The sequence below is a fragment of the Antechinus flavipes genome, chromosome 2 (assembly GCF_016432865.1).
Source record: "Antechinus flavipes isolate AdamAnt ecotype Samford, QLD, Australia chromosome 2, AdamAnt_v2, whole genome shotgun sequence".
In the NCBI taxonomy this organism is placed as follows: Eukaryota; Metazoa; Chordata; class Mammalia; order Dasyuromorphia; family Dasyuridae; genus Antechinus; species Antechinus flavipes.
Window position 1 is genome coordinate 172,300,240 of NC_067399.1, and position 22,122 is coordinate 172,322,361.

The 22,122-nt window shown below is 31.7% G+C and overlaps 1 protein-coding gene across 2 annotated transcripts in view; it reads right to left on the bottom strand.

Annotated features, from left to right (window-relative positions):
- PLCB1 (phospholipase C beta 1) overlaps window positions 1–22,122 on the bottom strand; it is an 844,697-nt gene that overhangs the window by 695,621 nt on the left and 126,954 nt on the right. The window lies entirely within an intron of this gene.

Sequence of the window (22,122 nt, forward strand, 5' to 3'; positions counted from 1 at the left end):
TTATTATCAAATAAAAAATGTTTATGTAGCTAGGTTTCACACCTGGTTCTGCTGGGTGGCAGATGTATGATTTCATTCAAGGTCACCCTCAATCTTGATTTTTTTTTAATGTATTAAAGGATGAGATTGGAATAGGTAATATCTAATTTTTTTAGCTTTAAATTTTATGCCAATATGTTCTATGAATCATTTTATAAAACCCAGAAATAATTCTCTTTACTGACTGAATATAATGATTATTTATATTTATAGCAATAAGTGGATTTATATAATTTAATGTATTTAAATAATTTACACAGTTCTTTACTGTGTAAACTCCTTGAATACAGGGACTACATTTTAAAAATTATTATTATTATCATTATTAAATGTGTTTATTATTATTAATTTTATTTTCTTCACATAGCAGGGTGCCCAGTAATGTGTTTAATAACTGTTTATGAGATTGGATTGAATATGTAATTGCCAATACTGTTCATAGAACTGCCAAAGTGATTTCCTTTAATATCAGATCTGACCATGATACTCCTCTACAAAACCAAACCAACCCTCCAGTGGCTCTCTAAGATCAAATACAAATGTCTCTTTATGTTTAATAGTTAAGGCCTTTTACAACATGGCTCCAAAATATATTTCCATATTTTCTTTCATGCAGTTTATAATCTAGCCTACCAGACTTCCTTAACATTTTTCCTCACACCTTTCTCCATGTCTTTGCTTAGGATGTCCCCACCATTCCCTGTTCCCACTGAAATATATTCCCATTTCATACTTATCTTTTAGAATCCCTATTTCATTCAAAACATATCTTACATTTTACATGAGGATTTTCTTGCCTCCCATTACTCCCAAACCTGTTAGCACTCCTTAAGAATTGCACTGTATTTATTTCACATATACTTATGAAAAAAGGAGGGCTGGTCATCTCCCAGTCTACAAGTTCTTTTAGATTTTTATAAGATTAAGTCCAATAACTTCTAGAAAATCTTACTAAGATACCAAAAATTTCCTTTCTGTTATTCTCAATTCCTACACAATTTATGCAGATTTGAAACCAAATTATCTCTCATTTATCTAGTTCCTTTAAATTGTCCCAAGTTAGTTAAACATGATAATCATTGCTAGTGGGGAACCAAAAATTGGTGGATTACTGAAGCTGCACAGTTCTGAGCTGCATACAATAATGTTGAAATGCATCAAGATTCTACATTAAGTTAAGCATCAATGTGGTGAACCAGCTCAAGTTAGAAACAGAGCAAATTAAAGCTTGTAGATCAAGCTGATGAATAGCTGCTGTACTTCTAGCTGGGGTGAAATAGTCTAAAAAAAAATAGAATTTTGCAAGGTTATATCATACAATTGTACATATCCTCAGATTGTCAGAATATATATCCTTGTTAGAAAGTATATCACTATGTCATTCAGAGCATTTAGTTTAAACTGTCTATTAACTTGCATTGAAATAAATGTAATAAAAGGATTACAGTCATTATTTTCAATTTCCATCATAATTTTACAAGTTTTATCAATCCATTAAGTAAGTAACATAGTTCCTTAACCATGTGTGTCCCAATAAACAACATAAATTATTATCATGTATATTAATTTCTTTCCATGGAAACTTGTACTGATCTTATAAAGCTAGACTTTTTGTTAAAAATGACATTTTTAGAAGTAGAGATGGTTATACAATCAATTACTCCCACTCTCTTCCTTTTTCACTTTAGAACCAACAATGTCCAATTATAAATACTAATAATGGGGATTAGAGATTCTGTTTGTAACTAGTGAACTGAGAAAAGTTAACTAACTCACAATGATATTGGCCTCATTAGCTCCATGTTCTGAAATAGTGACAAAAACCCATTATGTATGTCTATAATTTTAATTAATAAGACAATTCTCCTTTAATATATGCATTTTCCACCACTGAATCTATAGGTGAGCATAAATGACCCTGATTTTTATTTTATAGAACTCACTGAGGGACATTTGTTAGAGTTAAGTTACTTAACAATAGTTAAATATTTCCAAGGCAGCAAAAATCAAGTGACTTGCAAAGAGCAATATAGCAGAAAAATTTGATACTTTGTTACTAAAAGTGAAAAGTCCTTTCATTCATATAGTTTGTATAATTCAAGTGAAGAAAAGAAGAGAGCTAGTTATATACCTGGGTTGTAGATCTGAGAGTTCCATACAGAATAGCTTACAAAAGAAAGAGAAAGATACCCAAATTTTTCAGAATGTTATTATAATTATTCTTTTCATACTTTCAATAAACACTACTTTTAAAATATTATAAGATTTTGAGGTATTATCATGTGTCTTGATGTTTTCCTCTTTTTAAAAAGTATCTGAACACGTTAAACTAGATAAAAGAAATCAAGTTATAGTCACATAAAAATGCTCTAAATCACTAATTATTAAAGAAATACAAAGTAAAATAATACTAAGGTACCACCTCAAATCTGTTAAGTTAACTAATATGTCAGAAAAAGAAAACATCAAATACTGGAGTGGATATGGGAAAATAAGTACACTAATGAACTATTAGCGGTCTGAACTGATTTAACCATTGTGGAAAACAATTTGGAACTATGCCCAAAGGAATATTAAATGGTACAAAGTCTTTGATCTGACAACATCATTAATAGGTTTATATCCCAAAGAGATCAAAGAAAAAAGGAAAGAAGCTCTTTTTTGTGGCACCATAGACTTGGAAATTGAATGGCTATATATCAGTCGGGAAATGGTTGAATAAGTTGTTTTTATGGTTATGATCAATTATTATTGTGTTATAAGAAAAGATGAGGGGAATGGTTTCAGAAAATCTGGGGAAAACACTTGAAGTGATACAAAATGAAATAAACAGAACCAGGAGAATACTGCACACAGGTCTAGCAATATAACAATGATTAACTCTGAAAGACTTATCTACTTAGAACAATGATTCTGAAAAATTCCAAATTCCAAAGGACTCATGATGAAAAATACTATCCACTTCCAGAGAGAGAACCAGTAAATTATGAGTGCAGATTGAAATATATTTTTCTAACTTTCTATATTTTTCTGCTTTTTTTTCCAACATGATTGAACATGAAAATATTAATTTACACGACTTAGTACATATAATGGATTGACAGTCTTGCCTTCTCAGTGTAAGGGAAGGGTTATGACAAGCGAATCTAGAAGTCAAAATTTTAAAATAAATACTAAAATTCTTAGAAATGAAAAACAAAAAAAGGAAAGAGATAAGAATTCATCAACAACAGGAAAGACAGTGAAGTGTGAATCTTATTTCTCCTTCAGCCTATAAGTGATAACCGAAATAGAAATAAGAGATACTGGCAAACACAAAGATGCAAAAAAAAAAAAAATGACTTAGGAATCTTTAGGAAAGCTTCTACTAATGTCCCACTTTAGGCATCCCATCACATTGTAGTCATCTTTTCTACTTGACAAACATGCTGTTTCTCAAGTCTACTTTAGCATCTGTCTGGGCTACTTGTTTGCCAGTTCCTTTGGTATGTATGATGCTGGTTTTATATATATAGTTTCCTAAAATTGTCAATGTATACAGTTTTGACATTCCACAGAGGTATGGCTGAACTATCTAAAGTCATCTCTTACATCTCTCTGGTATTATACTTGTCTCTTTTTTATAGATTACAATAAATGAATTGCCCCAGAGTTCATAGCATAGCTCAGAATCTTGCATAAAGTAGATAATTATTAGATATTGGATTTAATTGAGTCACTTTGTGATCAATTTTATGGTAATAAGCCTCTCTGAATTTATTTAGATAGCTTTTTGAAAAGACATTTACCTTTCATCAGGCCCATTGTCAAAACTCTTCTAATTTAATATACTAACTTGGAAAAATACTGACTTCATAATACACTGAAATATATTTTAAGTCAAGGACTCTCATGTAGGCATGATGAGGAACTTGAGTGGACAAAATATAACTAATATGCCATGATGTGTTGGGATAGCATATGCATAGATTATCACTAAGAGGCAATTCTTGTAGCATGAAAGATTTTGCAATAAGGTTACAGGTGGCAATCTATAAATAGCATATATTACCTGCATTAAAACAAAAACAATCAGAGTAAAGACTGCAGAAGAAATATATGAAAACCTTCATTTGGGTTATCATTGTCTAGTTTAAAGAATTTAAGATATTTGGATTTATCAATCTAAAACTTCAAAAAGTTACTATGTTTAGTAAATATTAACAAAATGGGACTCCAAATTATCATCAAATATAATTAAAAGATCCCCTCTATACTTTTAAACAAGAGTATATCTTCTTGCCATTCTCTGCTAAAGCTCCAAGAGCTCATTTCTTTTGGCAATATTTTCAAAATCAATTGACACCTCCAAGAATGCTGATATAGCATTGCTATTTTTCTCTTCCCTCACCTCTTTATCTAGATCCTATAGTAACTTTTAAGTCTACCACAAAAACCACTATCTGCCATGAAGTCCTATCAAGACACCTAAAACCTATTTTCAATTACTCTCAGTCCCCCCTCCAGCATTTACACAAAATTGCTACCACATTTTATGTATGCATATATGTACATGTATATATCTCTTTAGAATTGTTCCATATTTTTCAAGCGAGTACACATATTTCCAATCACATTATTAACATGTTGAAAACAAAGACTATATCTAATATAATACTTAATTTAAAATATTTAATTTAAATTGACTTAAAGGATCAATTATTCAAATGAAAATAATGAAGTCATACACATGCCTTCTAATACTATCATTATGGTTATATTATAATGAATTAGAACATTACCTATTTTATATTTTTGGAACTGTGGGTTGAAGGTTCTAAAATGCATGTTTCATTTTCAAAGTAGGCAAAATTTTCAAGAATTTCATACACAGAGGTACACAATTTGCAAGGTAGCTGGGTTGCAATATATTTAGCTAAATGATGGAAAATTAACAACCTTCACTATAGAAGTTTTGGAATTTAAATAATTTTATTTTCTCATCTTTAAATCAGAAACCATTTCCATTCACTTATATGAGAGGTAATCCAAAGATTGACAATAACTGATAGGAGTATTATGTTTAGCTTCTGGCTTAATAATAATAGTAATCCATACAACACTATGTTGTTGTATATAAATATAAAACAATAATAGAATGATTTCTACCTAAGTTTCATCATAATAATATTAGTCTTAATAGCTGACATTGATATGCCCTAAGTTTCACAAAACCTTTTATACAAATTATCTAATTAATCTTTTTAAAAAACATTTTTAAAACATAGAACCAAGATGGTAGAGATCATACCTGAATTCTTCCTGGCATCCCTCAGATCAACATCAGATCAAGTCTCTGTACTGGTTTTAGAGTAACAAAACCCACAAATATTTGGAGTGTAACAAATTTCCAACAGAATATACTTTGGAAGAACTTCAGAAAAGGTCTGTTTCAATTGAGTATGGGAGAGGTAGCTGAGCACAGCACAGGGACCCAGGGCACTATGGTGTCCATACACCAGAAAATCTATTGGAAGACTCAGCCAAAATACATCAGGATTGGATACTCTGTTCTGGTTCAGAAGCCAGTGGCTCAACAGATTAGCTGTGAGATATCCAATGCAAATACAAAAGGCAAATAGTAAGGTTCTGAATAACAAGATAATAAGGGACTTGGCTATGCCCACCAAGCACCAGAAGGAAACTGCTGTCATCTATAGAGGAGAGTTAGGACAGTCTCCCCTTTGCCTTTAGATCAATCCTCCACCTTTAAAAATGAGCAAAAAGCAAAAACAACTCTGATCCTAGATAGCCTTTATGGAAACAGTGAACAGATCTCAAACCCTGAGGACACTAATGGCAAATCATTTCCAGATGAAGCCTCAAAAGCTGATATGAGTTGATCCTCATGTCACAAGAGTCTATTAAAAGAATTCAAAAAAGATATTAAAAGAGTGAAGAAAAATAGGGAAAGGAAATGGGAACTTTGCAGAGAGTCTAGAAAAGGAAACACAGAAATTATCTGAAAAAAAAATCCTTAAAAAACAGATTTAGTGAAATGGAAACATTATATAACTCCTTAAAAATAGATTTGATAAAATGGAAAAAAGCATATAACTTTTTAATAAAATATATTTGAAAAATAAACCAGCTCATTGAAAAACCGAAATTGTGAAATGGGAAAAAAATCCATTGAACAAAATACCTCATTTAAAAGTTCAATTGGACAAATGCAAAAGGAGATAAAAAAAGCTAACTGAAGAAAATAATTCACTAAAAATTAGAATTGAATAAATGGAAGTGAATGACTCAATGAGACATCAAGAATCAATTAAATAAAATCAAAACAATGAAAAAAATAGAAGAAAATGTAAAATACTTCACTGAAGAAACAACTGATCTGGAAAATAGATCCAGGAGAACCAATGTAAAAAATATGGGACTACCTGAAAGCCATGATGAAAAAAGAGCCTACATATCATCTTTCATGAAATCATCAAAGAAAACTGCCCTGATGTCTAAGAACCAGAGAGTAAAATAGCCATTGAAAGAATTCACTCATCATCACCTCGAAAAGACCCCAAAATGAACACTCCAAGGATTATCATGGCTAATTTCAGAATTATCAGATCAAGGAGAATGTATTGCAAGCAGCCAAAAAGAAATAATTCAAATATTAAGGAACAACAATCAGGATTATCCAGGACCTAGAAGCTTCCACTTTAGGAGATCAAAGGCCCTGGAATCTGATATTTTGAAAGGGAAAGGAACTTAGATTGCATCTAAGAATCAACTATCCAGCAAAATTAAGCATTATCTTTCAGGGGAAAAGATGAATTTCATTTATTTCTGATGAAAAGACCTATTTTGAATAAATTTGATACAGAACTCACAAATATAAAGAGAAGCACAAGAAGAGAACAAGGAAAAAAATAACTTTCTTTTAAAAATTAAAAAATATACATCCCTATAATGGGAAGATGAACTGTTTAACTCTTGAGAACTGTATCTCTGTTATGGATATACTTAGAGGATATAGATAAATTTGATTTTATTGTGATAATATAAAAAAATAAACTTGAGGTAGAAAGAGGATTCTACTAGAAGAAGAAGAAGTTATGGTATATGAATATTATGGAATATTATTGTTCTTTAAGAAATGATCAGCAGGATGATTTCAGAGGCCTGGAGAGATTTACATGAACTGATGCTGTGAAGTGAGCAGAACCAGGAGATCATTGTACACAATAACAGCAAGATTATGAGATGATCAATTATAATGAATGTGGCTCTTTTCAATAAGGAGATGATTCAGGCCAGTTCCAATAGTCTTGTGATGAAGAGAGCCATCTGCATCCAGAGAGAGAATTGTGGGGACTGATTGTGGATCACAACATAGTATTTTCACTCTTTTTGTTGTTGTTTACTCACATTTTGTTTTCTTTCTTTTTTTCCTTTTTGATCTGATTTTTCTTGTGCAACATGACAATTATGGAAATATGTATAGAAAAATTGCATATGTTTAACATCTATTGGGTTACTTGCTGTCTAGGGAAGGGAATAGGGGAAGGGAAAGAAACATTTGGAGCACAAGGTTTTGCAAAGGTGAATGTTGAAAATTATCTATGTTTATGTTTTGAAATAAAAAGCTTTAATAAAAAAAGAAAGATTTTATTTTAGAAACATTAAAACATGAACATTTTAATATTAATAGAAATGATTATATATAAAATTGAATATCCATTATGTAACATTAATAGAAATAATTAAATTTAACATGAGAATACATTAGCATACCTGGCCTCTCACAAATCCTCCAACAACTGACCCTTTCTTTTTTTTTTTTTTTTTTTTTTTTTTGGTCATCTTTGTCATTCTAATGATGGTCTTTGAGAGGAAAAAAAATTCTGAGATGACTCCAGAGTAATTTTAAAATAATATTCTACATGAGGAAACTGAAGATCAGGGAGATGAAGTAACTTACCAATGATCACACATTTAGTAAACAAGTATAGAATGATTTTATGACTGCAGGACCAGAAAAAAATAAGAAAAATAGTTTGAAACTTAGATGAAAATAGAATCAAGTGGCATCCTCTTCTTACAACAATGTTAGTCTTCACAACATTCTATGATTACCCCCATTTACATCATACAAGGAAACTAAGTCTGATGTTGGAGTGCTGCCACAGTGTGCAATATTACTGATATCTTTGGCCATTTGCCTCTACTGAGATTCTGGGAGAAAAATTTAGGGCTTGGAGCTTAAAGTTTCATTTCACAAATTGATGGTATTCAAGGAGACTTAGCTATAATATTAGCTAGAGGAAACTTACCTCATCACATCTCAAATGCTAAATAAGGAAAAAATGTTATGCTGGATCCATTAGTGAAATAAAATACTTAATGTCAGAACTGAAGAATTAGAAAAATAAAGAATTTTTTTTTGTCTTGTACATACACACACACATACACACACACACACACACACACAATATTGTGTTAGGTGGTACAGGGATTTCAAAATCACACAAAATTCAGTTTCATGCAGATTCAAAATAGGTATCTAAAATACAATGGAAAACAATTTCAGTCACATGCAGATGTGAAAAAAATCTTCATGTGCTATACTTCACAGTAAAATATATATCTATTTCAAACACAGCTCAAAATTCAAACCTGGTCCTTATTGGTCACCAAAAAAAAAAAAGAAATAAAAGAATAAAAATGAATAACTATGATTTTTAAAAGGTTATTTTTCAGTAAAGTGCAACTTCCAGGCAATCATTATAGTTGAAAAAGTCGATGTATGATTATATAAAAATTCCTGAGGATGTTAAAGTAAATATAAAGCAATTATTTTAGACCAACTTTTGTAATACATTTTTAAGGAAATTTATTCCTTTCTCTAATCTGTATATGTTCCCTTCATGAAATACTCATAAAATTAAAACCAGTAAATTCACATTTTAAAAGTGTTTACTAAGTGCCACATACTATAATAAGAGCTGGAGATAGAAAGCCAAAAAAAAAAAAGTAATAGTTCTCAAAAAAATCTGACTTTAATGGGTAAAACAACATGCAGATAAACTATGTAGAAATAAGATATATACAGGATAAATTCAAGCTAACACTTGAAGGAAATCAAGGAAGCCAGAAGACAGCAGCAAGAAGATAGAGTCCCAGTGGACTGTCAACAAAAATGCCAAAATTGAGAAAATGGAATGTCAATTGAGACAGAGGGAGAAGTTGAGTGAGAATAGATTTTGATCAGAAAAAGAGATTTCAGAGTTAATGAATATGGAAGTGATGTGTGCATGAATGAGTGCAAAATTAAAGAAGAGTATAATCATCCTTGTATATATCAGACATGGTGTAAGAGTGGATTAGTTGAAATGTTGTGAAGTTACAACATTTTGGTACAGAAGATGCCAGTATTCCAAAGAACATGATAGAAGGAATGAAATGATTTAGAGGGAAACATTGGTGGGGTGGGGTTGAGGATGACCACAGTAAAGGAAAAGAAATAAAGAATTGATGGGGAGTGCTAAGAAAAAAATTTGAACAATGATAATCAGACAAAATTTCAGATTCACTTGGAAGGGAAGAGAATGATGAATTGGGAGAATGTGAATCACTGAGGAATGAATTCAGGTAGTTTATCTTTGTTCATAGGTACAGCCAGGGAGTGAGTTATCCCATGGTATCAAACAAAAGTGTGTAGCTAGAAAGCAAAAGTGAAAGACAACTGCTGTGAAGGATGCCTGGAACAACAAAAATATTGAAATAAATTCTTTGTGATAAAAGGAAATATTCCTCAAAATACATAAGCAAGGAACCTACTGTGGAATTAAGATAGCAAGCCTATGGCTTGCAGAATGGCTGCTTAAAAAGATTCACTGATTCATTTGATCTTTAATTCATTTATTTAACAGTAATTGAAACCATTATGCAAGCCACTGTGCTGAGTGTATTTGGAGTGACAAAAAAATCTTCCCAAAGACAAAATGCCCTCAAGGAGTTGATAGCATCTTGAGAAAGATAAGGCATAAATAGAAATAATTATGCTACAAGTAATAAAATGAAAGTATAAAAAGAAAGATATAAGATAGTCTGGTAGTTCAAAGAACAAAGAAGACTACTTCAGCTATTAACAAAGTCATTTTGAGTGATATAATCTAAACTAAGTTTAGCAAGATCAGAGGAAGTAATCAAGTCCAATCATCTCATTATGCAGATGAGGAAATTGAAGCCTAGAGATTTAATGATTTTTCCAAAGTGTTTTTGTATCTGAGGAAGAATTCAAACCTTGATCTTCCTCATTTCAAATCTAGTCCCATTGTGCATTTATAGGTAGAGATGACAGGGACTGGGGACATCCAAGATAGAGAAGCAACACTAAGAAAGGCAGGGATGCAAAGTCTATTTTGAAAGACAAGCAATCCAATAGACTGGAAGAGAGAGTGCCTGAAAGAAAGGGATAAAACGTAAAGTTGCATGTATAGAATAACAGAATTTCCTACCTGGAAGGTACGTTAGAAGCTATTTTGCATGACTCATTTTTAAATCAGAGAATAAGAGTTACAGATATGAAATAAGTTAATCAAGGTCATTTGGCTTAAAAAAGTAACAGATAAGTAACTTGGTCTTTGGTGTCTTGATTTACAGTTCAGTGCTCTTTCTTCTATGCCATTTTATCTCAATAGGAGTCAATCATAGAAAAACCTTAAATGAATAGGTTATACTTTACATAGAAGTTAATGGATAATTACTAAGGGTGTGAGAATTGGAATAATGTATATCAAAGATATACTTTAAGAACATTAGTCTGCTGAAGGTGTGTGTGTGTAGTTGGATTAGGGTGAAGACAAACTAGGGAGCAGGACAATACCCTAGGAGGGTATTTCAGCAATCTACACAAAAGGGTATACAAAGTCTAATATGGTTGGTGACAACAGGAAACAAGAAAATGGAGCCAAAATGAAAGTTACTATGAAAATAAAACAATAGTATGTAACAAAAACTTTGATTTGGACAGTATGCAAGTGACTAAGAGGAAAATATCAAACAACTTTTACTTCTGTTTTTGTTTTTTGTTGGCTTTTTTTCCATTTTTTTGTCTTGTCCTTCCTACATTTCGGTCATGTCCAACTCTTTGTGACTCCATTTATGTTTTCTTAACAAAAATAATGAACTGTTTTTCCATTTCCGTGAGTGCCATTTCAAATGAGGATCAGCTTATTTTTCAGATGAGGAAACTGAGGCAAAAAGTTAAAATGACTTGCTCAACTTGCTCAATACTACATAGTGAGTTGTGTCCAAAGCTGAATTTGAACTTGGGTTTTCTTGACTTCAGGCTCAGGGCTTCATCTATTGTGCCGCTTTGCTGTCTACTTTTCCATTATCCTTTCCCATTGGCCTTGCTAATTTTTAAATACTCTGAGATTGACTAGAGTGAATTTTCTCTCATTAATAAAAAAAAAAAGATTGCATATCTTTGTGATGGCATTAGCACTCAGTTCAGTGCTCTTTCTTCTATGCCATTTTATCTCAATAGGATAATAATTACACAACAATGTATACTCTTAAATAGTTTATAATTTGCTACTATAATATTAAAAGTTTTGTCTCAAAGAATAAACTCTTATTTCCTTGATTTCTGTGATGAAATTTTTAAGAAACAGCAGAGCTAGTAAATCCTTCATAAAGTTATAAATATTCACAAAAAGAGTAAGAGAAAGGTAACTGTTTAGTTACTCAAATGATACTTTGCATGATATAGGAAATAAAGTTTCAAAGGATGAAACTTCAAACAGCTGCTAGTCATTATTCCTTAGAAATCCTTTTTTTATTTTTTATTTTTTTTTACTTTCTCTCTTCCTGCAGTACTGTGTAGGTGGAATGTGTGACTTGCAAAATGGAGTCTAATTATACAACTATGCTTCTTATTCTACATGTCCCAGTAATGTTATGCGAGGACTACCTTATTTTGTCTTAGTTATATAATTGGGTTGTAGGATGCATATTCCTGTACACCTACATAAATATTAATTTTATTTCTATTCTTGCTTTGTTCTGACAGTACCAGGATCTAATTTTACATTTTTAAAAGATAACTTCCCTTTGAAAGTAAGAGAATTTGCTTTGCTTTTTTAAAAATAGTATTCCAACTTTTCATAAATATATGCTTAGCTTATATTCTGGTTATTGTTCCTTTGATACATACACCAGTTCTTGTCTTTGAACAAAATGATATCTGTGAAATTTTTCCATAAGTTTACAAAAGGTATTAATTTCCATAAAACCCTCCTTAGTTTTTAAAAAAGGTTTTACCTCCTAAAACAAAGTTAAAACTGAAAGTCAGAAACAAGGTCAAATTAAGACTTTTACTTTTCCTAAAGGTGGTGCTCACTCAGTATAGCTCATTATTTTTGACACAAGAAGAGGAAGATTTGATTGAAACATAAAAACTTCAGAGTCAAACATTAGGATAGAATTTGGCAGAAGACCTATTCCTGAGTCACCTAAATTTTAACAGAGAAAATCCATAAATCAAATAGAGTTGTATTTCAGAAGTGAAAGAATCATTAGATTAAAAGCTAGTGACTTTTAATGCCACCTCTTCATTTTGTAGATAAAAAAAATTGAGTTCCTGAGAGGTGAGAACGGCCTATGACCACATAGTTGAAGAAAAACAAATCCAAATATCTCTAACATCACTGGAGATAAAACTGCCTACCTTCTCAAAATAGTTTTATGCAAGTCTCCATGGGTATCATTCTTTGCACGTTGTCATAATTTATTCTACAGCTGTTTATTTACACATCATCCAATAAAAGAAAATATATTGAATTGAATAATGGACTGATCAGTGGCATAAGCCTGGTGGGAGAACACTCTGTATTTGATTCTTTTGAGTATAATATAACAATGTGTTCAATTGTGTGGCCTGTGGGTTGAATGCTGCCATGGCTAATTTCTTCCATATTTGCGTAGGTTTGTTTTGACATATTAGCAGAAAAGTTACAGGTTGGATTGACATCAAGGCTGTTTGTTAGTCTTCTCTCAATAGGGTTACTTATATAATTCTGAATGCTTGCCTAATGACTGGGACAGTGGATCAGAAGACATGTTACTTTTATTTTAAATATCATAAATGAAAAACCAATCTCTATAAGCAAAACAAAAATGAAGATCCTGATCATACTTTAGATCATGGCAACATCTGAAATATGTTCTTTGTTTTCTTTAACACTTCACTTATCAAAAAGTTAAGAAGACCTGACTTTAAATTCTACTTCAGACACATATTGACTACATAACTCTGATCTTAAACTTCTTGTGGTTTCTGAAACTCTCTAAAACTACAAGGTGCAAAGAAGGTGCTCAACTATGTTAGCAGAAAGAGTTTCCTTAACCTTGAATTTATACTTAGGAAATCAGAGAAATTAGTTCCTATGCATTTATCTTTTATATTACTTTTAAAATATGCATAGTTTTATTAGTAGTTTTTGTTCTAAATCACTAAATTTTATACCAGTGTCCTTTTCTCTTTGCCCTCTCAGAGTCAACAAATATAACAAAAAATATTTTAAGGTAAAGGAGAAAAAATTTATCAAAACATACCAATGCATGAAAAAGTCTGAATATATGCAATATACATGATTTTGGACTTTCTGCCTCTGCGAAGAAGTAGAGAAAGGAATGTTTTCACTTATTCTTCCTTCGAAGCCATTCTTGTTCTTAATGACTGTCATTTTCATTTATATTATTATAGTAGCTTGGCTCTGTTTATTTTACTCTATATTAGATCATTAAAATCTTTCTATACATCTCTATATTCACAATATTTATCATTTCTTATAGCATAATGATATTCTATTATATTTATGTACCACAATTTTTTTAGCCATTCTTTACTAAGTAGGTATCCACTTTGCATCTAATACTTTGGTACCACAAAAAGTGCTGCTATAAAGATTTTGGTATTATGGGGGGCCTAATTTTAATCCCTTGATTTTCTTTATACCATTTCTTAACTATAGGTCATCACTGATATCTACTATGTTCCTAATTATTGTCCTTCTTTCTCCAGAGATGCTGCTCCTCCAATATTAATAAAAATATAGAATCTTTAAAAGTTCTAATTCTTATATATTATCCCCCTCATCAACAAAATCAATACTTTTTAATGATACTTTAAGGTTTACAAAATATTTTCCCCCAACAATTCTGTGAAGTGACTTGTATAAGCATAAAGAACAGCACTTGGCACATAATAGATGCTTAATAAATGTTGATTGGTTGATTGAAAATATTATTTTTCCTATTTTACAAATGAGGAAATTAAAAGCCTATGATTTCCTTGGAGTTACACAGTTACTAAGTGTTAAAATTGGAATTTGAATGCAGGTATTTTGACTCTAATCGTAGAACTTTTTGTAACTCATCATAATATATTCATATAGCCTGATAGCTATAGAGACTCTATTATAGGATATTATCTTGATAGACCTTATGAAGAGCAAATTTTAATGAGATTTATTATTAAACCAAGGATTAAAGGTGTAAAAATCTCTGCAGAGGAATGGGGATCAATATGCCAAAGGCTCCAGCCAACTGATAGTTTCTTTTATTCCAAACAGTTAAGTGATCTTGGAAATAGTTGATCATATAGCAGCCAAAAGATATCCCAATATCCAGCTGTGGTATTTTTTGTACTTCATTACATATAACAGCACTATCTAATATAATTTACATAAAATGTCTTACCAATATAATTATCATAAAATTTATATGTTTCATTCAATAAGAATATCAATATTTTATAAGTCAAGATGAATAAGATATAACTATATCTTATATATTGGTACATATTTATATATATTGATATTTTATGTCAACAAGATCATGATTATCATTATAGAAAATGTGTCATTGTCCATAAATCTACAATAACTAATTGAGCCTCTTCAAGGGTATAATTTTATTTTTAACAATTCCATAATGAATTTTTATTAATAGTTATTATTCTGCATACTGTGAAGGGAAATGAAACACATTTTTTGTGCTTTATAAGTTCCTCTATTTTTTTGGAAACAATAGATTGAATCTGTAAAACAAAGTTAAATATACCATTAACTATAAAATAAAATTAAGGAACAAAACCTGGGGTATATTTAGTGAGATATTATCTTGTTAAATAGGATTAACAGCAATCCTATCTTTCCATTTCAGCATAGATGTAACTCAGAAGTCAAAAGGTCATATTGCTATACTTTTTCCTAAAGGCAATTGTTCACAACCCTCCTTATTTCTCACCAGAGATACATAAAAACAAAATAAAAATAAAAAATGAATTGTATTTACTAGCAATGCTTTGACTTCTACATTTTTTATATTTTCCCAAAGAAATAATTGTAATTGGCATTAACATTTGGCACTTCAGCAATAAATTTGTTCCATTTTCCACAAGCCCCAGGAGTGGTCAGCCAATAGTTATACATAAATTTGCCATTAAATCCAGTTGAAAAGGAAAAGCCCCTAGATTCTGTGAAGACAAGATATTAATCCCCTTTCTCTGGACAAAATCTCACACAGGCCAATGATTTGAGACTTGTACAATGATTTCAGAGGCTCTTATACTTGTTCACAATCACCAGAGAAACTGCTTATGGCTACCTCCAATATATTCCAAATAGTTATCTCAAGAGATAAGCAACATTTAAAAAATAAGACAGAAACATGATTCACTTTCAATGGTAATATAGTATATACAGAGCTTACTCTGCAGTCAGAAAGACCTAGGATTCAAATATTATGTCTCACAGATGCAAGTGACTCTAATACATTAAGCTGCAGTAAAACTGCTGATCTGAATCTATAAGAGACAATTTTCCCACAAATCATTCTCTAGTATCAGAGATCTGATCCGTAACAAAAATTATCATAACAAAATCATCACCAGCTCAATTCATATGATGTCTTGCAAATGTGTATTGAGTATAAAACACTGAACTGGTAATGGGGGGGGCATACAAAAATATAAAATTGAAACACTCCCTGGTTTCTAGAATGTTACATTCTTTAACAAACCAAGATATGTAGATATTCAACTAGGCTTCTTAATTCGGACAGTTAACAATAATGGGGCACAGAAAAATTAATTGTCCAATTGCAAACTCAAAAATTCCATCAAAATTGAGTCTAGAAACTGAACTGCAAGGTTCCTAGGTGAGTATTCTTATCTCTATATCAAATTGTTACCACTTAAATTTCAAGAAGTTCTTAAACTGGTGCAACAACCAAACCTGCTTGGACCTAGAAAGAGCTAGGTGGCGCAGTAGATAAATCACTGGTCCTAGATTCAGGAGAACCTTTTGGAATCCTAGTGTTAACTCAACTTGAAACAAGGTGATAACTCAAGGGAGATGTTAGAATCCTAATGTTAACTCAATGTAATTGATACAATGCTTGTGTTCACACCTTTACTCATTGGAGTTCACACTTTTGGGAGATTTCAAGGTTTAGTATGAGATAACCACATTCACACTTCCCTTAATCCCTCCCTCAAAGAGGAGGAGTAAATCTTTGGGAGATGATATATAAGAAGTGTACTCAATGGGGAGTTTGGCTGAATTAGATTGGAGAAGAGCACTCTGAGCCAGACACAGAGCACTTTGGGAGGCAAGAAAGATTCATTACAACTTTTACCTTGGTGCTGGCTGAAGGCAGAAGCAGAAGCAAAGGACAAAGCTGCAAGAGATCTTAGAACCAAGGAGAGAGAGAGAGGACTTTAAGAAAACTAACTGGGCAAGAATTTTTGAGTTTGCGATTGGGCAATTAATTTTTCTGTGCCCCATTATTGGAGGCAATAAAAGATCTGAACTTTTATCACCTGGCTGCTTTTGGGCTAATTATTGATCTGAACTTGATTAGTATTGATCTATACTAAGGCTGCTTCCAGAAAACCTCCCCAAGAAACCTGTTTTCCCATAGAGAACCATTATTATTTTAAAAGAAGAAAATCACCACAAGAACCCATTTTCAAATTTAACTTCAGATACATATCTGTTGTAAGACGTTAACAAGTCACTTAACCTCTTTCTGCCTCAGTAATATTTACAAAACACTTAGTATTTAATAAATGCTTGCTTCTATTTTTCCTACTTTTCCATGCCTTATGGCACAAATTTCTAGAGCATTTTCTGCATCTATTGATAAAAATCATATGATTTTTGTTGTTTCATGATCAATTAAGCTTAAAGTTTTACCAATTTATGAGGAATAGATGTGTATGTGTGTGTGTGTGTATATGTTTTTACACACACTTAAATACAGAAATACAATATACTGGGGCAGGTCGGTAAATAAAATCAGGCTATCTGTAGCCATATTTTAAAAATACATAAAAACACCAATCACAAAAATACAAATTAAGACAATTCTGAGATTCTACCTCATAATCTTCACACTGACAAAGATGATGCCCCAAAATGGCAAGTATGGGAGGGGCTCTGGGAAAACAGCTCACCACATTTTGGCACCCGAACAGGGATTGTGATCTAGTTCAGATGGATCTGAATCGGCCCCACGTTGGGTGCCAAAATGTGGGAGTTCAAATGTGGGGTTCTTGTTCTTCTATAAAATATTATAAAAGTTCTCTCTGGGTGCCTTCCCTGGAATCAGGATTTTGTCGGTCCCTGTTCGGGCGCCAAAATGTGGTGAGCTTTTTCTTCTCAAAACGCAGCCAGGTGATAAAAGTTCAGATCTTTTATTATCTCCAGTATAGCCCGGTTAGCTTAGAGGCCTATCTCTCTGCTTGGTTCCAAGAGCTCTCTCTGAATGTCGCCAAATCCAAAGGTCTGGTCCTTCAGCCTCTGCCTCTGCTTTCTTCAGCCTCCAGCCAGCTCCACTCTTCATGTCATTCCGGTGAAATCTCGACTTGTAGCTTCTTCACTCTGAAGAACTTCCTTGACTGGCCCATTGAAGCTCTATTTATGCTCCTTCAAGAGAGGGATTGTGGGTTTTCTCCCATAGTGCTCTCTGGCCCAAAGAGCTTCAAGGGAGGTGTGAACTCATTGAACTCCAATGAGTAAAGGTGTGAACACAAGCCTTGTATTAATTAGTTCTACTTAATACCTTGTTTCAGGTTCTGCCCAAAGCATCTTCTTGTAAGATTAGATCAACTCTAATTAGTTAGCAGTTAGTAAGGATTCCAACACTCAAGCACTAAATTATTAAAGTTATTGACAGTTTTGTCCTTTGAACCTAACCTATTCCACCGATCAACTAGTCTATTTCTTAGCCAATACCAAATGGTTTTGGTAACTGCTACTTTATAATATAATTTTAGATTGTTACAACTAGACCACCTTCATTTGATTTTTCTTTTCATTAATTCCCTTGAAATTCTTGATCTTTTGTTTTTCCATATGAACTTTATTGTTATTTTTTCTAGGTCATTAAAATAGTTTTTTGGGAGTCTGATTGGTATAGCGCTAAATAAATAGATTAGTTTAGGTAGTATTGTCATCTTTATTATATTTGCTCACCCTATTCAAGAGCATTTAATATTTTTCCAATTGGTTAGATCTGACTTTATTTGTGTGGAAAGTGTTTTGTAGTTTTGCTCATACAGTTTCTGATTTTCCCTTGGCAAATAGATTCCTAAATATTTCTTACTATCAGTAGTTACTTTAAATGGAATTTTCTTTGTAACTCTAACTGTTGGATTTTGTTAGTGATATATAAGAATGCTGATGACTTATGTGGGTTAATTTTGTATACTGCAACTTTGCTAAAGCTATTTCTAATAGCTTTTTAGTAGAATCTCTGAGGTTCTCTAAGTATATCATCATACCATCAGCAAAGAGTGATAATTTGGTTTCCTACTCTAATTCCTTTCATCTCTTTCTCAATTCTTATTCCCAAAGCTAACAGTTCTAATACAATATTGAATAGTAATGGTGACAGTGGGCATCCCTGTTTCACTCCTGATCTTTTTGGAATGGGTCCAGTTTATTCCCATTACACATGATGGTTACTGATGGTTTTAAATAGATTCTACTGATTATTTTAAGGAAAAGTCCATTTATTCCTATACTCTCAAGTGTTTTTAATAGGAATAGATGTTGGATTTTATCAAATACTTTTTCTGCATTGAGATGATCATATGGTTTTTGTTAATTTGGTTATTAATATGGTCAATTATACTAATAGTTTTACTAATATTGAACCAGCCCTGCATTCCTGGTATAAATCCTACTTGATTATGGTGTATTGTCCTGAAGGTGATTTTCTGTAGTCTTTTTGCTAATGTCTTATTTAAGATTTTAGCATCAATATTCATTAGGGAGATTGGTCTATAATTTTCTTTTTCTGTTTTCAACCAACCTGGTTTAGGTATCAGTACCATGTCTGTGTCATAAAAGGAATTTGGTAGGACTCCTTCATTCCCTATTTTTTTCAAATAGTTTATATAGCATTGGAGTTAATTGTTCTTTCAATGTTTGGTAGAATTCACATGTAAATCCACCTGATCCTGGGGATTTTTTCTTAGGGAGTTGATTAATAGCTTGTTCTATTTCTTTTTCTGAAATGGAACTATTTAAGCAATTTACTTCCTCCTCTTGTTAATCTGGGAAGCCTATGTTTTTGGAGGTAGTCATCCATTTCACTTAGGTTATCAAATTTATTTGCATAAAGTTGGGCAAAGTAACTCTTTATTATTGCTCTAATTTCTTCTTCATTGGTATAAAGTTCTCCCTTTTGATTTTTAAGACTAATAATTTGATTTTCCTCTTTCCCTTTTCTAATCAGATTTACCAAAGGTTTATCTATTTTATTAGTTTTTTCATAAAACCAACTCTTAGTTTTATTTATTAATTCAATAGTTTTTTTTTTTTTACTTTCAATATTATTAATTTCTTCTTTTAATTTTAGAATTTTAAGTTTAGTATTTGATTGGGTTTTAAAATTTGGTCTTTTTCTAGCTTTTTAAGTTGCAAGCCCAATTCATTGATCTTTTCTTTCTCTATTTTATTCAAGTAAGCCTCTAAAGATATAAAATTCCCCCTTATTACCACTTTGGCTGTATCCCACAAATTTTGGTATGAGTCTCATCGTTGTCATTATCTTGAGTGACACACTTGAAATTCTAAAAATAAAAGGAGAGATCAATAAAATTGAAACAAAAAAACCTATTGAATTAATAAAAAAAACTAAGAATTACTTTATTTAAAAAATAGATAAACCTTAGTTAATGTGATTAGACAAAGGAAAGAGGAAAATCAAATTGTTAGTCTCAACAATGAGAAGGGGGAACTATCCACCAATGAAGAGGAAACTAGAACAATTATTAGCAATTATTTTGCCCCACTTTATGCCAATAAATTTGAATAACTAAGTGAAATGGAGGAATACCTACAAAATATTTTTAAATATTTTTTAAAAATATATTTAAAATATTAGCAAAGGAATTAAAGAAACCATCCTCAGGATAATACACCGAATAGGATTTATACCAGGAATGCAGGGCTAATTAAATATTAGGAAAACTATTAGCATAATTGATTATATCAATAATCAAATTAACAAAAACCATGTGATTTATCTCAATAGGTGCAGAAAAAGCATTTGATAAAATCCAACACTGGTTACTATTAAAAACACTAGAGAAAATAGGAATATGTATACTTTTCCTTAAAACAGTCAGTAGTATCTATTTAAAAACCATCAGCAAGCATCATATGTAATGGGGATAAACTAGAACCATTCCCAATATGATCAGGGGTGAAACAAGATTATCCACTATCACCATTACTATTCAATATTGTGTTAGATATGCTTAAAGGAATTAGAGTAGGTAAGGAAGAAATCAAATTATCTATCATTCTTTGCAGATGATATGATGGTATACTTAGAGAACCCCAGAAAATCAACTAAAAAAGCTATTAGAAATAATCCACAACTTTAGCAAAGTTGCAGGACACAAAATAAATCCACATAAATCATCAGCATTCTTATACATCACTAACAAAATCCAACAGCAAGAGATACAAAGAGAAATTCCATTTAAAATAACTGTTGATAATATAAAATATTCTGAAATTTATCTACCAAGGAAAAGTCAGGAACTATATAAGCAAAGCTACAAAACCCTTTCCACACAAATAAAGTCATATCTAAGCAATTGGAAAAATATCAAGTGCTTGTGGATAGGCCGAGTAAATATAATAAAGATGACAATACGCCCTAAACTAATCTATTTATTTAGTGCTATATCAATCAAATTCCCAAGAAACTATTTTCCTGACCTAGAAAAAATAACAACAAAATTCATCTGGAAGTACAAATGGGCAAGAATTTCAAAGGAATTGATGAAGAGAAAAGCAAATGGAGGTGGCTTAGCTGTACCAGATATAAAACTATATTATAAAGCAGCAGTCTTCAGAACCATTTGATGCTGGCTAAGAAATAGAGAAGTTTTTTTTTTTTTTAATTTTTTTAAATTTTTTTTATTATGGTATTTTTTTTAAATTTTTATTTAATAATTACTTTATATTGACACTCGTTTCTGTTCCTATTTTTTTCCCTCCCTCCCTCCACCCCCTCCCCTAGATGGCAAGCAGTCCTTTATATGTTGGATATGTTGCAGTATATCCTAGATACAATATATGTTTGCAGAACCGAACAGTTCTCTTGTTGCATAGGGAGAATTGGATTCAGAAGGTATAAATAACCCGGGAAGAAAAACAAAAATGCAGATAGTTCACATTCGTTTCCCAGTGTTCTTTCTTTGGGTGTAGCTGCTTTTGTCCGTCATTTATCAATTGAAACTCAGGTCTCTTTGTCAAAGAAATCCACTTCCATCAAAATATGTCCTCATACAATATCGTTGTCGAAGTGTATAATGATCTCCTGGTTCTGCTCATTTCACTTAGCATCAGTTCATGTAAGTCTCGCCAGTCCTCTCTGTATTCATCCTGCTGGTCATTTCTTACAGAACAATAATATTCCATAACATTCATATACCACAATTTACCCAGCCATTCTCCAATTGATGGGCATCCATTCATTTTCCAGTTTCTAGCCACTACAAAC